The sequence below is a fragment of the Zootoca vivipara genome, chromosome 2 (genome assembly GCF_965207765.1).
Source record: "Zootoca vivipara chromosome 2, rZooViv2.hap1.1, whole genome shotgun sequence".
NCBI lineage: Eukaryota > Metazoa > Chordata > Lepidosauria > Squamata > Lacertidae > Zootoca > Zootoca vivipara.
Window position 1 is genome coordinate 105487056 of NC_142584.1, and position 26999 is coordinate 105514054.

General features: G+C 45.1%; 1 protein-coding gene and 1 long non-coding RNA gene across 12 annotated transcripts in view; one reads left to right on the forward strand and one right to left on the reverse strand.

Annotated features, from left to right (window-relative positions):
- The window catches only part of MGAT1 (alpha-1,3-mannosyl-glycoprotein 2-beta-N-acetylglucosaminyltransferase), a 45396-nt gene that overhangs the window by 5795 nt on the left and 12602 nt on the right, over positions 1–26999 (reverse strand). Inside the window, exon 1 of one of the 10 annotated variants that reach the window (XM_035107010.3) lies at positions 16982–17295. The exons of 4 other annotated variants lie outside the window; for them this stretch is intronic. The gene's annotated coding sequence lies outside the window, so the exon portion shown is untranslated. Of the gene's footprint in view, positions 1–7225; positions 7400–7790; positions 8184–16734; positions 17296–26999 lie in introns of those variants that run through there. 5 more of the 10 variants (XM_035107011.3, XM_035107009.3, XM_088663392.1 and 2 more) reach the window with 5 other exon arrangements.
- On the forward strand, positions 17295–26756 carry LOC148687011 (uncharacterized). 2 transcript variants are annotated; one of them, XR_015948480.1, is made up of 3 exons: positions 17295–17436; positions 24357–24424; positions 26501–26756. It is a non-coding gene; the product is annotated as an uncharacterized LOC148687011 (long non-coding RNA). The 2 variants fall into 2 exon arrangements; XR_015948479.1 differs by having other exon boundaries at positions 17308–17662.

Sequence of the window (26999 nt, forward strand, 5' to 3'; positions counted from 1 at the left end):
TTTGAACTGCTATGTTGGCAGGATCTGCAGTAGGTAGCAGAGATTTAATGGGCCTGCGCTCTCAGTGCTTTCCAGATATTTCAACAAGAGAAACATCAGAGGTATATTCAGTATCGATTCATCATCTACCTTCAGCATCACTTTTACTTTGAAGTCTACTCCACCTTACTCCCGTGCTCCATATAGGCCTCACCATTTATTTTAGCCGTATTGGAGGAGGGCAATGGAAGCAAACCAGTTATGCTAAATGTTTGGGCTACTTGAAATACAGAACTGTTGCAAGGAAACAAACACAATGCCAGAGTCATTGTGGCAAGAAAACATGGTCACATCAAATCAGAGGCCTACACAATCTAGCTTGCTTGGACTGGCACTGATTGCCCTATATATAAATATCCATTTGATGAAGTCCAACAGGGCTCCTATGACCAATCACTGAGAACCATAGTTTTGCAGAGAAAAAGAGTCAGCTGAGGGCATGGTCCTGCCCAGCACAGAGATTATACTGCTCACTGTAGACAAAGCAGCTGTACCAGCAAGTCCAGAAAACGTTACAAGCCCACATACATTTTTTTTTTTACTATGTCAGTAATTTTGTAAATTAAAAAAGACTTTTGTTAAGTTCCCTGTCTGGGCATTTGGAGACGGTTCTTCTACCACAGGCAATCTGCTAAATGGGTATTTGCATGCCTGCAATTACAGTAGCTTCTCTACAGTGCAGCATTCTTGAAATAAGAAAACTTTAAAGCATAGCAAAGTCATACCCTCCAACAATTCTCCAAAGAAAATAGGGACATCCTAAGGAAAAGCGGGACATTCCGGAATCAAATCAGAAACCAAGACGGCTTCTCTAAATCAGGGACGTCCTTGGAAAATAGGGACACTTGGAGGTTCTGAGCAAACTACTGTATCTGAATTTATAGAGGGAAAACCACAAAGAATACAAATGCTCAATGTAGCAGCTTTGGGACAATCACTGCTTCTTGCTACAGTCTTGTCCTCAGTTGGGTAGAAGAGAAAGCGATCCCAACATCTGCCCTATAAATACACTCCAGTTCCATTCTTTTCTGAATTAAAGAGTGTTTAACAGACCAGGGTGGGGTGGAAAAATCTCTGCCTATTTTCAAAGCAGGAGTACTGTATTGGCTAACAGCAGCAGCTGCCACTCAGGGTTTCTTGGTTTTGTGCCCTACATAAACCCCTTTCCCGTTCTGTGTACTACCCAGAAGAGACCTGAAAACTTAAGGCAGCGTTTCTCAATCACTGTTCCGCGGCACACTACTGTGCTGCGAGACGGTGGCTGCAACGAGAAGGCAACGTGAGGCAACGAGAAGGGCGATTTGCGGCTGCCAATAGGGAGCGCTGACCCGCCGGAAAGGAAGCCGGCCGGGTCAGTCTGGAGGGCGCGAGGGGTGTTCCTCCGTCATCTCCTCGCGCTCGCTTCCTGAGCGAGGCAGTGCTTCATGGCCGAGGCCGCCTCCTCGCGCTCTCCCCGCGCGCTCAATGGAGAAGGCAGCGGCGCAGGGCGGCGGGGACTCTGGAGCAGCAGCAGCCCCGTCCAACGGCGGCAGTAACAGTAGCAGCCGCAGCAGCAGCAGCCCCACCTCGGTGGGCTCCTCGCCGTCCTCCTCCGCCAGCCGGGGAGGGCTCTCGGGCCGCCAAGGAGCAGCGGCGGCGGCGGCTACACCAGCGGGGAGGCCGGAGGGAGGCGGCGGTGGCGGCAGCAGCAGCAGCAGCCCCAGCTCAGCCGCGGCCAGCCCAGGAGGGAGCGGGGGGCTGGCGGCAGGCAGGACGACGGAGGCGGTGCTCGAGGGCTCTCTCAGCAAGTACACCAACCTCATCCTCCCTATTCCTCAGTCCCCCACCCATTCCCAACCCCCAGGATTTGCCCCGTCTTTTAATGGTGGTGTGCCGCGTGATTTTTTTGACGGAACAAGTGTGCCGTGGCCCAAAAAAGGTTGAGAAACACTGACTTAAGGCACATTTCTAGTCATGCCTACTCAAAAGTAAGTCCTGCTGAACTCAGTGGGACTTATTCCCAGGTAAATGGAGTTAGGACAGCCTTAGCATCTAATGCAGGGGTGGGGAACTGAATCTGGCCAGCTTATCTCCCCCACCTGTGGTGGGCTAAGTATGACAGGTGGATAGTACTGCTCATCTGTCAATCACCAGGCATCACAATGACACCAGATGAGCCTTTATTTTGCCTGCAAAACACTAATCAGCTAATTCTTCATAGGAAATGTGCCCCACACTCTGCCCCACAGGCTGAATTAGGCCCAACAGGCCAGTTTGGTCAAGCCACACCCTCCTGCCCTAAGGCAAAGCAGACCAACAGGCTTAAACAATGAATTAAGGCCTTCCCATCTCCCCTCATTCCTTGCTGAAGGCCGACACTTATGTTTAAAGCCCTTGCATTTTGTGTTTCGGGGCAAAGGCTGCGTACAAAAGATGAGTAAAGCTATACATTTTTTTCAGTGTCCACATAAAACAATTCAATGACAAAATCAAAAATGCATATTGTCATTCACTGCTTGGGTTGGGCAGAAGACAAACACACTTCTTTATACCCCCAGCCAGCCTTTCATCTCCACCAACCAGTAGAAGCAAACACAAACACTTCTTTTGACAATAGTTTTTTGGCAGAGGGAGATTTAAAAGCTTGAGGGGGGAATCTCCTTTCCTACCACTAGGCAACATCCCAAATGCTGGGGAAGGGCACATCAGTTATATCCCTGCTTCGACTGAACAATTCACTTTGCTGAGCAATTATGCTGCACAACATGTGCTGACTGGCCTGCTGTGTGTGTTTGGAGCCGTGGCCTTGAAATCTCCTGCCCCTTCTCCATTCAGTCCCCATGTTCCTTTGCTCAGCTCAGTCCATTTTCACCATGCTTCTCCCTCCAGAAAGCCTCAAGAACTTGAGTTCAGAACAAAGCAAGTAACATGAGCTTGTTGAGCACAAGACAATTTTGTATCACTCTCATTTGCATAATTTATTTGGAAAGCAGAATCCGATCTTTGGGGAGAACAAAGCACGGACAGGTCTCCTTTCAGGGCAAAGAAAGAGCACAATTAACTTCTTGAGGAAACCACAAAACTGAATGGAGACTACCCAAGCACGGCACGGACTGGCACGAAGCCCAACCCAGCACTGCAGAGCCATGACTAGAGTATCCAGCAGCAGTTTGCTACAGACCAGGGTGAATCAAAGCCAGGCCTGTCTTTCTTTGGCTACAGGTATCACCACCGCAGTAAGGAAGAAAAGAGGAAATATTTGAGACAGCTTTCTAATAGTGAGTGGCAGCCTTTATTAAAAATGTAAGCTCTTAAGAGAAATCTAGAACATGCACATTTATTTTATTAACCAACCAGCTGATCAGTTAAGAAGGAATAAGGAATAATTTATTGGCGAAGTACCAAACATACTTGGAATTTTGCTTCGACTACATTACAATATAAACATACCTTATACAAACACTGTTCCACTCACAATACAATAGCAGAGCAAAGAAACCCCACCTATAACTGGCCTCCTCTTCTGCTACACAACTACAAATTTAACAATTTGATGGCACAAGGGGAAAAACTTTTCCTGTGTCTAGCCGTTTTCGTGTATAGAGTTCTGTAGCGATGTCCAGATGGAAGTAAATCAAACAGATGATGGCCAGGATGCAAAGGATCTGCGACAATTCCCTCTGCTCTCTTCCTAGCTCGGACAGAAGTAGCTGATTATCAACCAGGTTTCATTTTGTGGTAGGCGGCCCTATTACGATGCACACATTTGCTGTTTCGGGTCTCGGATAGCGAGACAAAGGAACAGGGAGCCCTGAAATCACATACCCCTGTCCACTGGAATTCTGCTTAGACTCCCCACTAGGCTGCAACTGGAAAAGCCTTAAGGAGGCTGTAATCTGAACTCTGATCTAAGTGAAACACTTTCCCCTAGGCACACGTCCTAAGCAGATGACCAACTTACGCACACCTAAGGGTGCACAGTTCAATTAGGACGGAGGGGCTTGAGTGTTGCTAGACTTAGGAGAGCCAAAATGGTGACCTCCAGATGTTGTTGGACTACAACTCCCATTGCCCTTGAGCATTGGCTATGCCAACTAGGGCTGGTGGGGATTAAAATCCAAGAACATTTGAAGGGACCCTTGTTGGCTACCTTGGAACTTGACTATTCCACAATGAATCAGTGCTGCCATACCCAGCAATGAACCTAGTCATTGAAACCAGCACACTCAGAATGGGAAAGAGAGCAAGGCCCTGCCTAACCAAGACCACTCCTGTAGTATAGTTATATCCACAAGTTCCTCTGTGAGCAACCAAGGTTCAGATCAGCCTCTCTCCCGCTCAATGATAGTAGGAATTTTGGATATGGCCAGTAGTCATCTTACCAAGCACTACCTTGGTAAGTAGAAAGATGGGGATATAAATGAATAAATTATTATAATAATACAACACATTTCATGAGTGGGTGGGTGCAGAGGTAATGTGAAAAGTGAACTGAAAGCTGATGAAAGAAGTGTTTTGAGATCAGCTGCAGCAGTAAGAGTTTCATAGTAGTAAGTAAAGGTAGTTTGTTCTACGTGTCAAGTCTCCAGTGGCATCAACTTCAAGAGTTCGCAGCAGTAAATTATCAAGGGCTTAAAAGCATCCCTGCTCATAATTTGCTTGTCATGTGATATAGGGGAACAGCAGCCATAAACCCAGTTATGGGAAAATGGAAAATACTGGCAAAAACCACACAGCATAACAAAGTTGATAGCATATATTACCTATGGAGCTGTAGGTTTCATGAATGTGAGGTTGCAGATAGGGACTTTTTGAAAAGGCATAAAAGTATGGTTCAATAGGCTTACATCTAAACCTTCACACTTCATGCTATGGGTCTGTAGTGTGAGTGACCTGTAAATCCCTCCGATTTAACCCCCCACAACTCTGCAGCTGACCCCCATAACCACTTGTCCCCTTAAACACTAATCCTCAATCCTCCAATCTTCTTGACTCCCTTTGGCCCCTGCTGCTTAGCAGCTGCATGGGCAACCTTCCTAATCCCCACTCAGTAAGAGAACCAGACATAGACATTTAACATTGCAGGGTTTGATATGGACTTTGCAGCCAGGCTTGTGCAAAACCTAGTCATTCTGAGGCCCTGGAATCCCACTTAATAGCCAGACTACTCTGAGGGAACCTCAGCTTCTTACAGGAGATGACAATCAATATTGACTGGCTTGCCCATATATAATTCAACTCCTGAAACAAATAAAAATGCCCTGTGGTGGCCTGCAGCTTGTGTGGTATGCAGAAAAAAGGAGAGGCAATTGTTTGGGGTCCCTGAGATCAAGGAAGGCAGGCAGAAGTTACATTTATGTGCTTGTCTGGTGTCCCTCTGTGCTGCTCAGCAGTGCTCTCAAGATGTTTCCTTCAACATCTGTTTAAGTCAGTCAGATTCCTGAAATGACCACCTCTTGTCCAGGTAGGGGTTAGAAAGAACACGGTCAGGATAGCAAGCACTCAGGCAGTACAATAAAAAATTCAAGCTGCCAGAGGACATTGGATGATGATCTCAAGGAAAGGTTCCACAGTTTTCATGGGTAAGATTTTTTTAAAAAGCAGATCCAGTACTTGAAAGAAACAATTAAGGCAGAAGCTCCAGTGGATCTACCCAGCAACACAGATCTCTCACTCCCTTTCCTCCCCTCCAATAGTCACTGCCTTCTTCCAAACGTTTGGCAGCAGAAAGGAAAAGCACAGAAGCTGTGGCCCTTGGGACCCAGACTATCCATGTTAACTATCCAAGAAGACTGCAGAGGAATACAGAAGGTTTTACTGGATCAGATCCAAGATACATGAAGCAGGCTAGTCCACCCAACAGATAGAAGCAGCTTAGCATCAGTTTATTGTCTGTGTTCTGGAGAAAACTGGATGGCCTGAACAAGTGACCAGTTTGCCTGCTGATGACACCACATCCCCAGATAGCTTCAGTCAGCGCGGCACCAAATACAACAGAAGATGACACTGATCCCTGTGGAAACTCACAGGAGTAACTATTCTCTAGCACTGCCTTCTGAATTCTACCCTCCACATAAGAGCAAAACTGCCACAATATGGTGTCTCCAAACACCAATCCACAAAGGGAATCTGGAAAGATAACTTCTCTATGAAACGTGGTCACACTCCCTCATACTTCTCTTGGGAGAAGTCATCAGCCAGAGCTACCACGGTTGTTTCCTTTATTGCAACACTGGGTGCTAAAATCAGACTGCTAAAGATGGGGGTGGGGGGGATAGCTTCACCGAAGAGAACCTGGAGCGACAGGTGCTGAAAACAACCAGTAAGTACCCTTTAAAGCTTTATTGAAGTAAACAGCAATCCACAGAAAACCCGAAATGATACTTGCTTCAATTGAGTGCTAAAGTATGGGTTTTTGTGGGGAAAGCTCTGGGCCAAAATTTTAAAAAATGCTTGTACACGGAGCTTTTAATTTCAGACTTGTGCCTGGAAAGAGAGGGGCAATAGGAAAGTGTTAATAAGTCTTCAGTTGGATTTTCCTTGAATAGTCTACCACTTGCACTCTTGCTGCTATCCCAACTGCTTAATCTCCTACAGCTCAAAAAACTAAGGAGCAGCCTTTGTTTTAGTCACTGGACTAAAGGAGCAATAGTCAGCCCCCCATGTTAATACCTTATGCTAGGAACAGACCAGCGATTTGACAGGAGAGCTTGCAAGGTCTGCTGGAAAAACCCAAAGAGTAGCTTGGAAAGCCAACAGATTCAACTGCTCCTAGGGACAGACCATTTCAACAGGTCCCCTGCAGAAAATAACTAAACCCTGTGATACTGACCCTTCACGGTTTATGGCTAAGACACCAGAAACAGCTCTCATAGGCTATGCAAAACCCAAAATGAATCTATGACTGGTAGACTGTGTCGAGCTCAAAATACACTGGCCTCTTGGTTGTCTTGGACTGCACTAAAAAAGAAGGAGGAATCGCTTTGAGATGGCTAAACACCAAATTTGAGATCACATCTGCACAGTCAATCAGGGAGTCAGGCACTATGATGGGTGGAATGACGACCAAGCCCCCAGGCTGTCCCTGCCATACAAGATAAATGTACTAAATAAAACCCTCTGCAGGACAAGGTGTCTGGTGAGAGTGATAAAATCTTTATAGATTCCTCTGCTTCCACCACCACTACACTGATGCTAGATCAAATACCTGGCTGGAGAAAGTAGGACAGTTGCAGGGTCAGCCGCCTCATCCCACCAGCTCTGTGATCCACGCCAGAGTGGCTTCGTTATCCAGGATCAAATGCTGAATTACCGCTGTTCCTTTTAAGACTGATCTGGCATTTAACAGGAACAGGCAAAGAGAAGCTGACTTGGCAATTAGAGTCCCCAGTAAAGAAGGTAGAGTAAAAAGCGAAGTTTGCTTTTTGCTCAACACCTCCTTATCTCACCTGGCAAGCCCAGCCACCACTGCCATATCTCTGTCACAACACGCACATGACAAATGGGAACGCCCACGCCCTACCCTATGCCTGACCATTCAACTGAAGTAGCACCAAACATGGCTATAGTTTGAATGGGGAGCTTAAAAATGAAGCAGAAAAACAAAACTAAGGTGGGGCAGTCAAGGAAGGAAATCTAGTTACTTCCCACCTCTGGCTACCCAGTTGCAACGATTGATCCCACAGGAACACATTGCTAAAAGCAGAACACAGAAGACACCCCCCCGCCCGCGGCAACAATACCCTCAACTAGGGCACTCAAAAGGCACTCACTCCCAGCCTTGCACCAGTCACATACATGTTACTTGCATTTCTTCACAGCCATGAGGATTACAATCTCCAGTGCCTGGATTCTATTCCAGAGTGCATGTTCTGCAAAAGGTCTGCTCAGGTATTAACTGCATAGTATAAACAGCTCTGGATGCAACTTTAGAGGGCCTCATGAATCTGGCCGAAAACAGTTGTGTGCTTGAATGCCAAACTAGGCAAGCGTCATGCAGAAGAACAGGTTTGCTTTTAACTGTTTCAGAGGAACTGTATTCGCCTGGCTAAAAAACTGAGGGCAGTTTAGAACAGGAAGTTGTGTTTTTTCCACATGCCTTGCAAAAATAAATATTAGTCAGGAATTTAGAAGGGGGTTGGGGGAAGGATATGGTGATACAAAAGAGAACTCTTAGCAGTATCATTGTTCTTAGAACATTACAACATCAGTGTCAACAGAGTCTGAAGAGAAAGTCCCCTAAATGTTTTCAGTGACGTGGGCACTGGCAGAATTAACTTGCTGGCCTGTGAACAAAGAGGGCCTGACACTCTTGCAAGGGCAGCCACCTTAAGAATGAGCCAGAAGTAGAAGCAGGCACACATTTCTGATTCAGCAAAGCAGAGAGATGAGAGAACAACTCTATCTTTGCACTCCGCAAAACCAAAGACTGCATATATTTTGCATTCCACCCATGGATGCCAGAAACAAGAGAAAGCAGAGGATTGCCTAAATCAGCAGTGAGCAAGTCACAAAAGAGCCTTGAGTGAGGTAGAGTTTTCAGGATGGCATTCCCAAGCACCACCACACATGCTCGTCTTCTTCCTACATCCCTCTGTGACAGAACACAGAAAGTTGGCTGATGCCAGGTCAGACCATTTGTCTGCCTAGCTTAATACCAATCACTCTACACCAACTGGCAACAGTTCTCCAGGGTTGTAGAGGGGTCTTTCTGAGCCAAACCTGGAGATGCCTGGGACTGAACATGCAATCTTCTGCTTGCAGAGAATGTTTTCTTGCCACAGCACCACACTCCTTCCTTATCTGCAAGGCATACGAGAACCAAGTCAGCTTTAAAGCAGATTATCACAGCATCACACTGATCTCAAAAGCCAAGTTCACTAAGCCACTGATATAAATGAGGAGAAAGTCCAACTGTATCTGTCAAGGTCTTAATGGAGAAGAAGCACTCATATTCATGCAAAGCCAGACAACCATGTACTCCCAACAAAGAAGTGCAAGGTCTGTAACACGCAGACAGATACCTTGCACCCAGAATAGGAATTATGCAAATTTTTGAGTTAAGTTGCATGATTTATTCCAACCCCATTACTCCCCCCCCCAAGAATGTTGATTGTACTACCATAGCATGGGCAGCATAAAAAGGTAAAGGGTAAAGGGACCCCTGACCATTAGGTCCAGTCGTGACGGACTCTGGGGTTGCGCGCTCATCTCGCATTATTGGCCGAGGGAGCCAGCGTATAGCTTCCAGCTCATGTGGCCATGGTGGAAAGCAAAGAAAGGGAGCTGTGGAATGAGATCTATGGACATTTCTGGTATGGGCTTTTATCTGCCTGGAGTCTCATTTTTATTTCCCAATGGTCACTGAGACACATCATGTGCAAACAAACCACAGGGTGATGATGGGACGAGAAGGCTTCACCATAGCTGCCAAGTTTTCCCTTTTCTCACGAGGAAGCCTATTCAGCATAAGGGAAAATCCCTTAAAATAAGGGATAACTTGGCAGCTATGGGCTTCACCATCCATGGGATGCAGTTGTGGGTTTAACCTTTAATAACTAGCAATACTTATAACTTATCTCAAGACTTACTAGTCAGTGTTCCAGCTCATATTCTACAACTTACAGCAAGCTGTGCTGTTCATAACCCAATCTGCTAGATGAGTGAAATTTGAAAGAGTGTCTGCTTTGTTACCTGCCGTCTCCTGCATGTACTGGCACTAACTGGTATTAACTTTCGGTATCTTTCCTGGCACCAAATTTCTCCTTGTCAATCTTCTCCAAATTCTGAACGCTGTATTAGAGTTTTTGCATAATAAACAAATGGGTCAAAATAAATATCCTACAGGTTTGCATTTTTCCTGGGGTAAAACAGAAAGAGCTTTGTTATGAACACCAAGGCAGTAGCCATAGGAACCACAGCTCAGCAGATGCTTTGCATAGAAGAAGCTCCAGGAGCCATCCTCAATAGCTCCAACTGAAAGGCAGCACTAGGAAAGATCTGAGACATTGGAGAACTGATGCTAGTTTGAGTAGACAGCCCTGGCCAAATAGACCTTTGGATGGACTCAGTGTAAGTCAGTTTCGTATGTTCAAGAGAAAGGGAAACTAGGACACATGAAAAGGAATGGAACCAAAGGTGGAGGACAAGGGGCAGCTCCTAAGCAGTAGAAGTCCTACTCAAGGGGGCCACTTCAACTCAAAGTCATTTTATATTTCTTTAGAACAGTGGCTTTTGAACTGCAGGAAAGATTGGGTAGGAAATAGGTGGAAAACCTGGAAGAGGAAACAAATGTCCAGGGAAGAATATGACTGAGAAAACTGTACCCTTCCTCTGCCTATCAACCAAGAGGATCCTCTCTGAGTAATACTGGACTGAGGGATGCCTTCTCTCAAATTTACACCACCATCCCAATCAGATTTGGGAAAAGTAGCTTTAGGAGGGGATCACAGAGGTGTCTTATTCTACTCCTTTTCTAATCATAGAATCTTCAGAGTTAGAAGGGATCCAAGGGTCATCTAGTCCAACCCCCTGCAAGGTATGTCACGTGAGTGTCATGTGTCCTTCACAGATCTTTGTACTGTGCTGAAGGGCTGCTGTGCACTCTACTGTAGAGCAGAGGGTTAGCATTGGGTAAGCTGAGGCAAGGGACAGAATGTAGGGTAGGTTGAGCAGGCAGGTTCAAAAAGTTTGCAAAGCCACCTCAAATGCAAGAATACAAAGAAAGTTCTTAAACTGTTGTCCTGCACTACAACACTGGAAACCACAAAAATATTAAAGCATCCCCTTGTGCCAGATTCAGAACAAGCACTGAGAAAGGGCCAAATTACAGAAGGCAGGAAGTAGAAGGCAGAGAAGGGACAGGGAAAGAGCAACAAAGGGAAAGGGGATAATGTCTAAGCAGGGGAATTCTACCCTGGTGACAAAACACCCTCTAAAATGCATGGAGAACCTCAGATGTGTAGGACAGATCCCACCTCTTTCCATTTCAATTCTAGGCTCTAATCAAAGTTGTCCATTGAGATAATTTAGGGAACATAGGTGGAGAATAAATTTAGAATTCTTCTAGGGAGGCAAAAAAGGGGGGAGGAGGGATAATACTCCCCTCTACAACCAATAAAAAGATCTCTCACTGTAGTCAACCAAATGTTTATGGGATGCCTCCAACAGAGCCCTCCCCACTTGCTGCTTCCAGCAACTAGCATTCAGGGGGCTATTGATCCCAAAGTGGTGGAATAACATAGCCATTCTGCATAGTAGCCGCCAAATTTGTCTATACCTTGAGCAGAAGTTTTGATTCCCCCCCATATGTTTGTTTAATAAGTAAGGGATGAGAAAGCAACAGTTACTGTATTCTATGCAAACATATGCAAGCTTGCAGGTAAAGCCCTCTTCAGATTCACATCCTATATAATATACCTTAGGATCAGGGCAGCTTACACCATAGTACCGGTAGTATCAGTACAGTAAAATTCCATCATCCTCATAACCTGAGCAGAATAGGCTCTGAGCAGAATAGGCCCTTCCCCTTCAGAATCCTCAAACAGGATGCATTTTAAAGAGGTGCAGCAGCAGCACAATCCCAATTACCGAGAAGTATCCTGCCAACTTCTACTACTTTCGTGTGTGTGTGAGAGATGGTGGTGAAGGACCCCTCGCCTAATGTAAAATCGGTACTCCAATTCAACTTCCTTTTCTTGTCTTATCTTCCAAACACTCCTTCCTTTCCCAATTACTTGACGAACTCCACTGACCCCAGATTCTGCTAGTCCAAACACAACATCCTCTATAAAATTAGCATGAGGACTCCTCATGCCCTAAAAAACCACCACAGAGCAACTCATTCTCATTCCCCACCACTAAAAAGATGTGGGATGAAGTTTGGATTGTGAAAGATGTGCTTTTTCAAAATGTAATGTGTGCCAGGTCTATAAAACCTTTTAAAGGACCTTCAGCATGAACACAAATATACACACAGAATACACACACCTACAGAAACTGTAAAAGTGATCCAATGTTCCCAAGGGATCTGGATTTAATTTGTCACTAGGGGTCCAGGGGCCCTCAGTGGCTAGGTGTGCCCATCAACCTCCGTTGGTGTGTCAACTAGAACCATTCCTAGACAGGGATAGCGTTGGCTACAGTGGTCCATACAATGGTAACCTCACAATTAGAGTACTGCAATGCACTGTATGTGGGGCTACATTTGCACCTGGTTTGAAAGCTCCTGCTAGTTCAAAATACAGCTGCTAGGGCACTCTTCTATTTCTTTGTTTGCTTTTTCTATGACACCTCATAAAATAAATTATCGAGGCATCTTTATGCATATTCCACTTGCATTGAAAGATCTGCAGTGGCTGCTAATAAGCTACCCAGTCAAGTCCATATTTCGATACAGACACTTAAAGCACTAAACAATTTGGGACCAAGACATCTTGCAGACTGCTTCCCTTGGTTCAGACCAAGCCAGGAGTGTTAACTCCCGAGTTAAGTCTTTGAAGTTAAAGAGCTGACTGACATTTATTAACACTGTAGGCCATGATTGCTGTGCTTGCAAACATGGCAAGGAAACCCATCCCCCAAGAGAATGATGGAATGAGATGCCTCCATGTAATAACTGCGAAGAACCTGGCCTGTATTAACCATAATATCCAAAGTTTGGCCAGCTTGATGTTTACTGATCTCATTTTTAAAATGGATGAAACTCAATTTCTCCCAGGTAAGTGTGTTCAGGAATTCAGCCCTAGTTTTCAAAATGCTTCAACCAACTCGTTCATCTCACAAAGCACACCATCATCAAATAATTTTGAGGCAACTACAAATCCTCCAGCTGGGTTGGGGTGATAACTCTGGGATCTCATGACCAAATCCAAACACAAAGTTAGCTTCAACAGGCCTCTTCTTTCTTTGGGCTGAATAAGACTTCCTCGGGGCTGCCTCATATATTCCCTTCAGCTCCTAGCAAAAGAAAACATTCCAAGTGCATGAACACACGTCACATGGATTAGTCATGCCCACAACTAGACTCAGTGAGATTTGCAGGATTCGACCCCCTCCTGTTTTCAGTTCCATGTTTCAAGAACATTGGAGCATCGGGTCTGTTTTATACCCAACGGGTCTGTTTTATACCCAACACCCCTCCTTTCCCCCCCCCATTCCAACCCCCAACACAGGCACAGCAGAATCCAAACAGGTATTTCCTTTGGGAGCTGCAGGCCACAGTAACTTCTAAGCCTCCCCACTTCCCAGTCATGGCTGGGCGGACGGAACCCACAACCAAGTGCCTCAGCCTGGTCTACTGAAGTAAATGAATGTCAGGCAAAGTAAATTCAGTCAATGAATGAGAGTTATTTATGTGTCGATAGTGGCTTCTTCAGCATGGGGACTTCAAATAAGAGGGACCTCTTCCAGACCTACCACTTTCCAAATCAAAACACCTTGAGCATTTCTTTCCACCAGGAGCTGAGGTCCAGTCAAGTCCATCCAGCCAAAGCCAGGAACTCCCTCACCCACCCCCACCAGCAGACTAATAGCTATGCCGAAACTTCCAAAGCATCTGTCAAGCTGTCAGTGGAAAACTCCCAGCCAAACTTGTTTGACTGTCCAACGCTGAGCCCTGGCCTGGATTAGAAAATCAAAGGTGGAAGGTCAACAAATCCCAGGTGCTCCCTGTTTTTTCTGGCTCCAGCTCTATCCACATGAGAAAAGCCTTGGTTCCCAAAGGGAACCTAGGAACAGATACTGCTGAGTTTCAGTCAAATTCCTCACAGCCCCACATGCACAACTAAATATTGTCAAAGCACCAGATATCAGTCACAATATTTGCATCAGTGGAGAAATTGGTTCCTTCAAAAATGCAGGGGGTACTGAAACATTTCTTCTGTATTAGATGTATATGTATGCATACAGGCCTCACATTAGAATAATGGGATTTTAGCTCTGGATTGGATCGTTGAAATACTGGGTAACAATTGTGGGTGCTGCTCAGGGTTTTATAGTGTCTGTGGTCTTACACATTTGTTCCCCTTATGGCAAAACAGCACTCCCTCAAATTCATATGTTGACACTTCAGCCCTCTAGATATGAAGGACACAAAGTAATAGGGATCTCACCAAAAATATGTGCCATTTCTATATCAGAGATGGGGACTGATCTTGTAAGCTAATTGGGACCTGCTCCTATTTTATAGTGCTTCTCTGCTGAAATCTGGGAGGTACACAGGGCAAAGTCACTGCAGAATGATTTTTCAAACGTTTGCTAGGTTAACACAGGAAGGGGGAAGAAAAGGGTTCTTGGCAGCATGAATAGAAATTCCTGTTCCATTGGAGAGCTATGACTAGTTCTATTTCCTCATGCTGCTGGGAAGGAATATACAACTGGCTGATCCTAGCAATAGATTCATGAAACATGCCTTTGGCTTGACGTGGCACCTCTAAGCAATGGGCTCTGAGGCCTTAAATCTTAGAAGCCTACACAATGCTGTTCCAAGAAACCAATCAGTTCTAACAATTCAATTCTCATTAAAAAAACAAACACATTAAATATGAAGAGGAGGCATTTCACATTCCAAACTACAGACTAAGGTTTACAAACTTCCTATCACTATTGCATTTACAGAGGAGACACTGAGAAGATCGGGTCTGGGCACGGTGGTGTTCAGATACAACATGAAGAAGTCATGCTTACTAAGGAAAGGGTGGAGATTTTGAAGCAGAAACCTCATGCAAATCACTCTCTCTGGGCTTGTGTCTTTTACCTATGCTTATTGCTTACTGGAGTATACAATCAATGGGTAAACTGGAGATAAAAAGCAAATCAGAAAGTAGTATGCAAGGAACTTTGGATGATCAAGGCCTCCATTTTTACCTTTGCAATTGGCACAAGGTTACTGATATTGGCGTTGTAATGCATATACTGAGAAGGTGCCTGGTAAATGCCTTGACTGTCACAATGACCCACAACCATGCATCAGACAATGCAATGGAACTGTCTGCAACGACAGTGAAATCTGGGGGTTCACATTTTCACAAAGGTCGTCTCAGGATTTGAGGACAAACTACACTACGCGCAACAAGCCTGAGGCTACATTGGGAAAACAACCCAAACCTCAACACATTCAGCCCTGTGCATCTTATTCAGACAAGCAAGAGACTAACCCCAAATATAATGAATCCTACTCCTTCATGGCTCAAGTTTTCCAGCCCTGCCAGAATTGAGCATATTCTTTCCCCATCCTGCCCCCCCCAAGAGAGAGTTAAAGTACTCTTTCTAGTTGTGTGTATCCACAAGCAAAAGGATAACATATTTACTAAAACAGAATAGATGTAGGGTTTTGATCTTGCCTGAAAGGTAGCCTCTAGGCAAATTCTAGGTCAGTTCATCATTGTTAGGTGACAGCTTAGATAACACTTTGCCCTGCCCAGAGGAAGTAAATTCTGTTTTTGTACTTTCGTGAAGCTAAATGCAGAACTGAACCTTTCAGGAAGTCAGCGCAGCTGCCAGTCTCATGGTTACTCGTGCTAACGTTCAGAAGGCAAAGTGATGGAAACACTCTTCTCTTCATCTGGGTTTAATGCTCACAGGAACTAGGTCCCACTTTCTACTCTGCCAGGCTCATAAAAACAGTTGAAGCCACAATAGTTGGTTGTGAAAGCTTCACAAACTCTGTAACAGACACGGGCAAGCTTTGGCCCTCCAGACTGCAATTCCCATCATCCTTGGCCATCAGCCACACTTGCTGGGACTGATGGGAGTTGTAGTTCACTAACATTCGGAGGGCCATAAATTATCTACACCTGCTCTAAATGGAGCATGAGAAGAGAAGCATTTGAGGTTATAAAGTGTGAAGACAGAAGGTTAATGGGAAGCAGAACTACCTAAAGACTGAAAAGAAAAAAGAAAAAACATGAGACAGTCTCAGCTGTTCAGCAAACAGAAACGTCCAGCAACTAATCACGAGGTAGCCTAGCAAGACAGGATATCAGTATGACCGGCTCCATGCTTTAACCTTGGACTTAGAACTAGTTACAGTTAAACACACAGAGTGCCAGAGGCTCAAGGAAGTGTGTTCAGATAGTGGCTCAGCCGCCAAAGGCATCTCAGTGTATTAAATAGCCAGCTCTTAAGACAGCCTGTGCAGTTATTTTGTATATTTTGTCTATAAACCACCATAAGGATCCAGCTGCGCGGTAAGATGAGGGATACAAACGTGATGGGAAAATACAAGGTGACAACAGGAGAGAGGCCATGACCATGCAAAATTGTTCCTTCCAAGTGATTCTAAGAGATGCAGACCATTCTATCACCTAATTCCTTGCTGTAAGTGCTGTTTGAGCAAGTAAAGACACAGAAGGCAGGACAAAGAGGCCCTGCTGGAAAGAGCACTGCTATCCAAAGAGCCCTGCTGGAAAAGTACATGTACTCATGAGCCACAACAGACACAAACACTCCCGGATCTAAAACCGGTCAGATAAGGTCTCTCAACAGTTTTGCTCCCATGTCTAATACCCACCACAGAACTGTACAGAGACTACTACAAAGGAAACACATTCAACACATGCAGGACTGTTCTTTTGCACCAAATTCATCAGATATAAACAAGTAAACGTAGAATTACCAGAACAGCCTAGAATTTGTTCCTTTTTAAAAGGCCACACCACTGTAAAGTGTTCCTAAATCCCCTCTCCATAGTGCCTTAGAAGTTCAACTTGTACCCACCGTCACCATTAAGCTGCTGTTGCCACATGGTGCCAGCACTTTCCCCTCTATCTGAAGCTCTGTGGAGTTAACACACAGCATTTGTCCCGAGCAGATTAGCAAGTCCAGCTCAGGAGACATTCCTTGTGCGCCTCGACAAATAAGTCCACTTCAAGAGCACCCTGCCGCTGCTGCTATGTTCAGCTTTTACCTCCCCTCTCTGTCCTGCTCTCCGATCAACAGCCCAAGTCCAGTGTTATAAACTTGCCTTCTGTCTCTCTGGCAGTTTTAATCGCTTGAAAAAGATCTTTCCTCCGGTATCCAATTTCCAGTGGCAGGAGAGCGGCAGGGCAGAATCTGACAGATTCGCTAGATGCCCGAATTGAGAAAAAAACAAACACGGCAAGGCACGCTGCCCTGCTGCAAAGTTTTGAACCCAGAGAGCTAGTTTCACTTCCCCGGGGAAATCAGGAAACGGAGCCCCTCCTTTGTAGGAGGGAAGGGGGCAGGGTTAAGAGGTTGCCACAGGGCAGCCCTCTCTATCAGGAAGTCAGGGCCCCTCTCCTCCTTCAACCTGAAGAGGGAAGGCTTAACTCTCACACACCCAGAACATCCATAGGTAGACTGAAGATAAAAGGATTGGATTCTCAAGTCTGCATCTTACAGCGAGTGCGGTGAAGCTAATACAATCCTGAAACTGTTGCTGTGGCCAATATGGGAAAGGTGAGGGCTGGATTCTGACCTCAGTTACTAGCTTTAGCCCAGTCTGGATGATTCCACTGAGTCAAAGCTGGGATCAGATACTGATCTAAGTGACAGAAGTGGATGCCAAGCTCCCCCCCCCCAATACTGCATTTATGCCAAGGAAACAGATCAACACGACTCTCTTGCTAAAAGTGGGCTTTGCTGGAGTTGAAGAAGAGTATCAGCAAAGAAGCACAGGCAAAAGGTACAATATTCTTGGTAAAATACTAGGAATAGGTCTGGAAGAGAAAACAGCTCTCCTGGAGATGATTAGCTAAGCAAAGCAAGCAATGACCGCAATGAGCCAATTTCTCCTGCGACATTTCCCCACAGAGGAGCATTAACCATTAACTGCTCTCTTCCCAGCCAGCTGGTTGCCTGTTTCTGGTGTTGGGGGAAGTGCATGTGTGTGTGTGTGTGTGTGTGTGTGTGTGTGAGAGAGAGAGAGAGAGAGAGAGAGAGAGAGAGAGAGAGAGAGAGAGAGAGAGAGAGAGAGAGAGAGAGAGAGAGAGAGAATGTGCTGGTTTAGAGGTAAACAGGATACAGAAGAGGAAGGGGATAATTGTGGGGAAATTAGGAAGACCTAATTTAGGCGAGCTGTGCATTAAGGGTGCAATGTACCCCACCACTCAGAGTCCCATCATGGGAAGGGGATTAAGGGACAAGAAACAGGAGCATGATCTCAGACCACTCAGAAGTCTCAATGGGACAGCAAGGGGAAAAGTGAAGTGTTACCTGTGGCTGGGTGTGTACTTTTGTTTCCCACACCAGCACAATGAAACTGTGAGAGAAGGGAAGAGCCTGGTGGGGAGGAAGGAAAAGAGATACAATGGTAATGTGCCTTGGAGCACTTTAAAATTCTCCTCAACCAAAGAGGCTGCTGGGGGATGGCGGGAGAGAAAGAAGAAAATCTTTACTGAATTGGGAACCAGTTTAATTATGAGGGCAGGATTCAGCTTGACACAGAAGGCAAAGATGGTTAAAATTCCTAATCAGACACATTGAGTCCACCAAACTCTCTTACTCTCACTGATTTTATGATTGTTTGGAGGACAAATTGGAGTTTGGTGTTATATCTGTAACACCAAACAACAAAATCATTTATTGGATGATTTGGATCAAGTTTGCATCAGAAGATCAAGGCTGCAATTGAACACGGGGAGAGCCAGACGCAAAATTAGGACCAGATCACTCAACTCCATCCCCACCACAGCTGCCTACTCACTAATAGGAAACAGAACTCTGTCCCAGCCTGCCTGATCTTCTGCGTAATTATGTTGGGGGGGAGGGGAAATGAACAGAATGGACAAAAAACAAACAAAAAGGAAGCCATCAACAAAATCAAGGCAGACAATTAAGAGCAGCCTTGGTAGATCAGGCCAAAGCCCTACTAGTCCAGCATTATGCTCCTAAAACCAAATGCCTAAGTGAAGCCCACAGACAGGACATAAGCACAAGAACACTCCTGCTGATGATCCTCAGTAACAGATCCTCAGAAGCATGCTACTTTGGATAGCAGAGGTAACATATAGTCATCTTGTCACTGATAATCCTTCATATGCAACTTTTACAAAAATAAATTTCTACTTAATAGCTCAGAACCATTGAAGGAACTCTACATCCCTTAACCTGGTATTCTCCAGATGACTTCTGAATGGCACCAGGCTGAGGAAGGTTCAAAACATGGGTTTTTAATTTAATTTCTCACCTTGCTTCCACAATGTAATTCCAAGTAGCATACAGAGGGTATCCAAGGCAGTCTCCAAACCAGGCGCTGACCAGACACAAACCTGTTTAGCTTTAGCAAAGTTGCTATATCCCGTGCCTTCTGACTATGGAAACAACATGCATTTCCACAGCAGAGGGCAGACAGGTCTGGGCAACTATATTCCTATGATCTATTCCCTCCCAAGCTAATGTGCATATAGCCAAGTCAATTACAGAAGGAAGGCTGAAGGATGGCTGGAAAGGTCATGCTGTCGAGCTGTGGTCTGAGCCTAGAGATGAGAAATAGTCTCATATCTGTGCAAGGACACAGTTCCTACGGTAGTTTCTCAGTAGTCCTGAAACAGGCTAGCAGCAAACCAAAGTTTGGCCCACAGGGCTTCTCATTTGGCCTCCAAGATAGAACCCTCCTTGTTGCTTAGGCAGCTCTTCGTTAGGCAACTCGGTCACTTTCTCCTATGGGAGCTCACATATTGCAAAAAAAATCTCCCTGTGCCAACAGCAACAGAAACATTGGCAGCATTCAGATACTCCTCAGCTGCTCACTCCCATTTGCCTGTGTTTTGACTCACACAGGGGACTGTGCAGCTGTGATACATCTTCAGGGGAGAGCTCTGTCCAAGTCTATGTTGTGCACTGAGGAAGAGGAGGGGATTAAAGAACCATTGGCCCATACATTGTACTGGAGTAAGTCAGCAGGCAGGTCTAAAACTGCTGGCCTTTTCACCGTTGCTCAGTTATACAGCCCCCAGTATGAAGCTAATTGTCAACCAGGCCACTACGGTAGTTCAAGTATTTTGCTCAGGCTCGATCAGGACTCCTTTGTTCTAGCCACAGCTCTAGAGCAGGCATGGTCAAACTTGGCCCTCCAGATGTTTTGGGACTACAATTCCCATCATCCCTGACCACTGGTCCTGTTAGCTAGGGATGATGAGAGTTGTAGTCCCAAAACATCTGGAGGGCTCTAGAGGATAAATATCTCAAACTGAAAGTCCTAAAGCAAGAAAAGAGGAGCAGAGCAGGCAGATGGAAATCAGAGAAAGCTCCCCACTGAGACCAACCCCCAATCTTGAAGTCTCCAAATCCCAGGGACTGGAGGAACAGCAACTATAGGAGCCCAAAGGGAAAAACTCCAATGCCACATTCTCCACCCTGATGGTGATGAAGCAGCAGCAGACGAAGATGACCTCACCTTTTGCCTCTCAGTTTCACTTGCCGGAATACGAGTCAACAATTTTCATGATCGTTTTCTGAACACTTAAGAGGAGAAAGACATGTGAACTCGCACAGAGTTAAGAAGGCAGCCAGGAAGCCTTGTTTCACAGGTGTACAAAAAAACATGCCTTCCCTTGAGACTCCAGGATGGAGATATTTAAACATGCCTTCCCTTGAGACTCCAGGATGGAGATATTCTAGTCCAGCTGGTTCCCTCATGATACCTAACTCCATCCTCTGTGAGCATCAGCTACCAGATCAGGGAGGATTAACCTTTCCCATCTAAAGAGAGGTGTGTGAGGAAGTAGTGAGAGGAAGAGAGAGAACTCGGTGAGTAAATTGATAATGTTTTGCTCAGTGGCTTTGCTTGCTTGTTGAGTGGAATTGAGCAATACGGTACATCACTCTCCCACCAAGAAGAGGCAGCACTAAGCTGGAAAAACGGAAACAGACTCTTGAGGCTTGGCTGCTGACCAAGTCTGTCAGAATTGGGACCACCAGAGCTAAGGAATGCAAGCCACAGAAAGAGAAATAAAAAGCTCCGGAGCCAGGGAAACCTTGCCACTTGAAGACCTCATAGAAAGTCCCTTTTGCTTTGTAAGCCTTTCATTCGCCCCATCTGCGCAGCTTTAAAACTTCAAAGCTGTGGAGACCAAAAGCCTGTGTCACTTGGAAAGCATGCAAGTGCAATGCTCAAAGAGCCAAATCCCATGACAGGTTCTGTGCTCTGTGGCATAGCACACAATACGCATGCCCTCGGGCACAATTTGTCCCTTTTCAGGAAGTGCCACCTTCAGGTGGAAAAGGGGTGGGATGATGAGGAGAAGGCTGAAGGCTTAGCTGGCAACAGGAAGGATTCCTTAGAGCCTGTTTCAGCATCAATTGTAGGAAGGATTCAAGGTTGGAGACAGGGAGACAGGCAAAGGCAACAACATCAGGACCTGCTCTGGCTGGACTCCACAGGACTACCACCACCACCACAGAAAGGATCCCAGTTATGTTTTGTATGTTGCTGCAATTTATTGTGTTTTTTAATGTAGTGAGAGCTGGACCATAAAGAAGACTGAGTGCCAAAGGATTGATGCTTTTGAATTATGGTGTTGGAGGAGACTCTTGAGAGTCCCATGGACTGCAAGAAGATCAAACTTATCCATTCTGAAGGAAATCAGCCCTGTGTGCTCACTGGAAGGACAGATCCTGAAGCTGAGGCTCCAATATACTTTGGCCACCTCATGAGAAGAGAAGACTCCCTGGAAAAGACCCTGATGCTGGGAAAGATTGAGGGCACAAGGAGAAGGGGACGACAGAGGACAAGATGGTTGGACAGTGTTCTCGAAGCTACCAAGATGAGTTTGACCAAACTGCGGGAGGCAGTGGAAGACAGGAGTGCCTGGTGTGCTCTGGTCTATGCGGTCACGAAGAGTCAGACACAACTAAATGACTAAACAACAACAACAACAACAATCTTTGCCCATAAAGCCTCTGCTTAAAGACCTCCAAAGAAGGAGACTCCACCACACTCCTTGGTAGCAAATTCCACTGCAGAACAGCTCTTACTGTCAGGAAGTTCTTCCTAATGTTTAGGTGGAATCTTCTTTCTTGAAGTTTGAATCCATTGCTCCATGTCCGCTTCTCTGGAGCAGCAGAAAACAATCTTTCTCCCTCCTCCATATGACATCCTTTCATATATTTGAACATGGCTATCATATCACCCCTTAACCTTCTCTTCTCCAGGCCAAACATACCCAGCTCCCTAAGCCGTTCCTCATAAGGCATCGTTTCCAGGCCTTTGACCATTTTTGTTGCCCTCCTCTGGACACGTTCCAGCTTGTCAGAATCCTTTTTGAACTGTGGTACCCAGAACTGGACACAGTACTCCAGGTGAGGTCTGACCAGATCTACTTCCCTGGATCTAGATGCTATACTCCTATTGATGCAGCCCAGAATTGCATTGGCTTTTTTAGCTGCTGCATCACACTGCTGACTCATGTCAAGTTTGTGGTCTACCAAGACTCCTAGATCCTTTTCACATGTACTGCTCTCAAGGCAGGTGTCACCCATCCTTAATAATATTCGCCACACCACCAGGGGCTCATTCAACTGCTTATTCTTCTACCTCCACTGCTGGATATCAGTTGCTGGGAATAACAAATGGGAAGGATAGGGAGAGTGCCTTGCACTCAGGTCTTGCTTGCCGGTGTCTCACTGGCATCTGGGTGGCCACTGTAAGAAAAGGAGGCTGGACTAGATGGGTCTTTGGTGTGATCCAGCACAGCCCCCCCCATCTTCAACATGTGATGGAAGCCATCACTTGCCAACAAAGCCCTTCTGATACTATATGACGCAAATAGATCAGTCACTATGCAGGAGTGTAAATGGATACAAGCCAGACATATAAATCCCATGTACATTTAGAAACCAGCAGGAGAACATTTCAGCCTTCCAGGATACTCTGCCACTGACCTAAACATAATATTTTTCATGCAAAAAAACTTCCAAGGGAGAATCCAGCATGAAATGGTTGAATAGCATTTACCAGCAGGTTTGACTGTATTCATGGGCTTAAATCAGAACCAAGGGTGTGGGGAAGTAGGGAAGTCCCATTATCCGAGTAGAAACGCTTGTGCTGATGGCATGCATTAGATACCACTCCAACAGAAAGAAATACTCTTAAGCATGTGAAATTTGGATTTCAAACTGAAAACAGTATCATGACTACATGAATAAATGCTGTTTGCTTTTGCTAACGGAATGGTAAACACATTTACTTGGAAATAAGCACCACTATGTTGTAGATACGGTCCTAGTGTATGATCTGAAGGGACACACACGAGGCCTTGCTGAAGCTAAGAAGCTCTGGGTCTATTCAGTGCCTGGATGTTTACTCCCTTGGAAAGAGAGATGGGATATAATGGAAAAGAGGTGAGATATAAAGTAAAATTTAAATCAATAAATATAAACAACAAATAAACTATCCTGATTGTTACTTCAGGCATTTTGTAAGGTAGCCTCTTTCTTTTGGAAAGAAAAGGCAAAACAAAAATTGTAAAAATATAGGAATAATGCACACCATGGGCAGAAATCCCTGGAAATTATTCTGAGAGAATCTGATCTGCAGACTTGTTTTTAACACCCATTGTCTTGCTTTGCAGCCTCTCCTTTATCCTTCAGGAGAACTGGCGACAGATACCTTCCCTGGGCATAATGGGCACTGTAAACAATCTGCCTTGCTTGGGACACAGTGACCCAGCATGATAAAGGGCTACAGGCAGGGCACAAGAGACAGAGTCCCATCTCTGCATAAAGAGGGAAATCAAAAGGTTTAAGGAAGGAAGTAATCAGATCATAGATGAATGAGGGGTGGTGTTGCTTTCAGCTCTTTTGCTTTCCACATCACCAGAGGATTTAAAAATATTCGAAGGAAGGCTAGCTGTAAGTACCTCCACCATGAAGCATAGTCCATGCACCTAAGATGTATGGTTTCCTCCACAGTGGTGCCCCAATTATGGGAGCTCTTTATCCAGAAAAGCTCACCTGACCAATTCTACAAACAGTTTAGAAGGTAAAGCTTTCGTCCTCTTGGAACAACGTCAGAATCTACCTACAGATTTTTTTTAAAAAATTATTACTCATTTGTTTTCCTTGTTGGCTGTTAATTTAGAACACATTTTTTTCCCTGATGGGGTTCCATTGTCTCATTGTACTTTATGCTGCATTCCAATGTGAGCCACCTTTGAGATCTTGGCTAAGACACAAGCTTATGCACGTGAATTAAAAAAAACAAAAACGTGACAACTGTGGTAGAGTCATAATCGGTTATTAGGCTAAGTAATACTAATAAGGAGTGGTAGAAGTGGACAATTGGTGAGCCAAGGTTGGATCACAGTTAATGTAAGACACAATGGGACATGCTAATAACGAATGTAACGAATGTAACCCCCTGCTGTCTTTCTCCTCAGACTATGCAATGAGCTGAGCTTGATTGAACAAGTTGAACTTGAATCTAGGCAAGGAAAAGGCACTGCGGGTGAGTGGTTCTGTTGTCTGGGAAACTGGTCAACTGTCTGCCCTAAATGGGGCTGCACTCCCTCTAAAGGAGAAGATATGCAGTCAGGGGTGCTTCTGGGTCCAGCTTTGTCACTGGAGCCGCAGGTGACTCAGTGGCTGGAAGCGCCTTTTACCAGCTGCGCTTGGTACAACAGCTTTTATTCTTCCTGGACTGGGAAAACTTGACTACAATAGTTCAGACACTGGTGACTTCAAGTCTGGATTGCTGCAATGTACTCTAAGTGGCGCTGCATTGTGCCTGACCTGGAAACTGCTGTTGGTGTGAGACCCTGCTCAAATATCTGCACTGGTTGCTGATTTCTTACCGGGCAGAGTTCAAGGTGTTACTATTAGTATACAAAGCCCTTAATGGCTTGAGACTAGTTTACTTGTGGGATCGCCTTACCCAATATGTGCCCTCTAAACCACTTTGATCTACAGAACTGGCACTGTTACAGGTAGCAACATAATACCCACTCCACAGTTCTGAGGAATCAAGCCTTTGAGTATAGCAGCACCCATACTTTACATTTACCTGCCTCTTGACATTGGGCAAATGCCCTTACTACAATCTTTTTGGCACTTGCTTGTAACAGGTTTAGGCAATCCTACCCCGACTCGTAAATGTTGATGTGTTTCAATATTTTCCACAGTTTTTTAAAAATTATTTTAATATTGTTTTAAATAGTTTTTCTGATATTTTTAGTATTTCTTGGAAACCATTTAGAGGTTTTATTACAATCAAGTGGTATAGAAAATGTTAAAGGGGCGTGGGTGGCCTAAACCTCTTGGGTTTGTCAATTGGAAGGTCGGCAGTTCGAATCCTTGTGATGGAGTGAGCTCCCATTACTCTGTCTCAGCTTCTACCAACCTAGCAGTTCAAAAGCACACCAGTGCAAGTAGATAAATAGGTACCGCTGTGGCGGGAAGGTAAATGATGTTTCTGTGTGCTCTGGCCCTTGTCATGGTGTCCCATTGAACCAGAAGTGATTTAGTCATGCTGGCTATATGACCCGGAAAGTTGTCTGTGGACAAACGCTGGTTCCCTCGGCCTGAAGCGAGATGAGCACTGCACCCCATAGTCACCTTTGACTGGACTTAATCATCCTTTATCTTTATTTTTTACCTATATAAAATGTTGTTAAATAAATAAGTCCAGTATGGCTCTATCTATGCCAAGCTGGCATTCTGCTGCATTTTAAGGATACACACCTTTAATAAAGGAATCTGACCCCAGTATTAGTCTAGGACATGGATGGACAACTTTGATCGCATCAGTAAAATAACTTCCTGTGCCAGATGCGTGCATCCTATTTGCCTGTCTCAGTTTCAAGCAAATTACTGCAATTTGCACACTGTTTTCTAAAACCAGAAACCTGCCACATTATAGTGGGCAGACACCTCTTCATAAAACAATGTGTTGGTTTTGGAGTGGCTATCCTCATGTACAAAAGCAGAAGTTACTTGAATAATCCCCCCATGGCTTGCCTTCTCATTTGGCTAACCGTGTAAATCAGGCATCCCCAAACTGCGGCCCTCCAGATGTTTTGGCCTACAACTCCCATGATCCCTAGCTAACAGGACCAGTGGTCAGGGAAGATGGGAATTGTAGTCCAAAACATCTGGAGGGCCAAAGTTTGGGGATGCCTGGTGTAAATGGTTTGCATCGGCTGTCCGTGTTAAGGAAAATTTGCCACCTGATGGGGAAACAGGGAAGGAAGAGCTGGAGTCTCTTTCAGATTGCCAGTATGCCAGGAAAGGACTAATAGCCACCAGGCTGGCAAGTAATTTTTGTGAAGCACTTTAAAGTGATGTGCAACACTTGCTAATAACTAAGATTATTGGTCAGAAATACTATTGTCTGCTGGAAGCCTCAGGAAGGTTTTAAAATAGTGTTTTTTTTTAAAGCAACACAGAATGAAATAGCACCCCTTATAGGCCCCCAATATTTTGCCACCTTATTATGGGATGCTATTCTATTTCATTTTACACTTGAAAGCAACATTTCTCCCTGTGCTTTATTCTATCTACCTTCAGCAGCTGCCTCTCTTTCTAGGGCACGTTTTAAGATGAATAGAGACATCCACAAAGGTTGAGCATCAAAAGAAGGGAAGAAATGTCATGCCTGACTCCAGGAGAGAGATGGTACCACTGAGCCAGAAGAAAAATAAAATGGACATGAAAGATCAAACAGCAAATATAGGGCAGGATTGTTAGCATACCTGCATTTAACAGAAAGAATAAAAATGAGAGAGGCATAGATAAAATTGTTCTAATACCTTGAGCAATTTAAAAACTGGACCCTAAAGAGATACTTTTGACACTGCATTGATTGGGGACTTCTAGCATTTAAGCCACTGCACATGCCTCTCCTACCCCGCTGCCAAATCACAAATAAGAATTGCTGCATTTTCCCTCAGCACCCAACTGTCATCACATCCCAACCCAAGCCCCCCAGGACAAAACAAGTAACAGCCCCCCCCCGGCTCCCTCCCCTTCCTCCCCAGCACGCCTCTTCTGCATCCCCTCTCCTCTCAATTTCCAACCAATTGCCC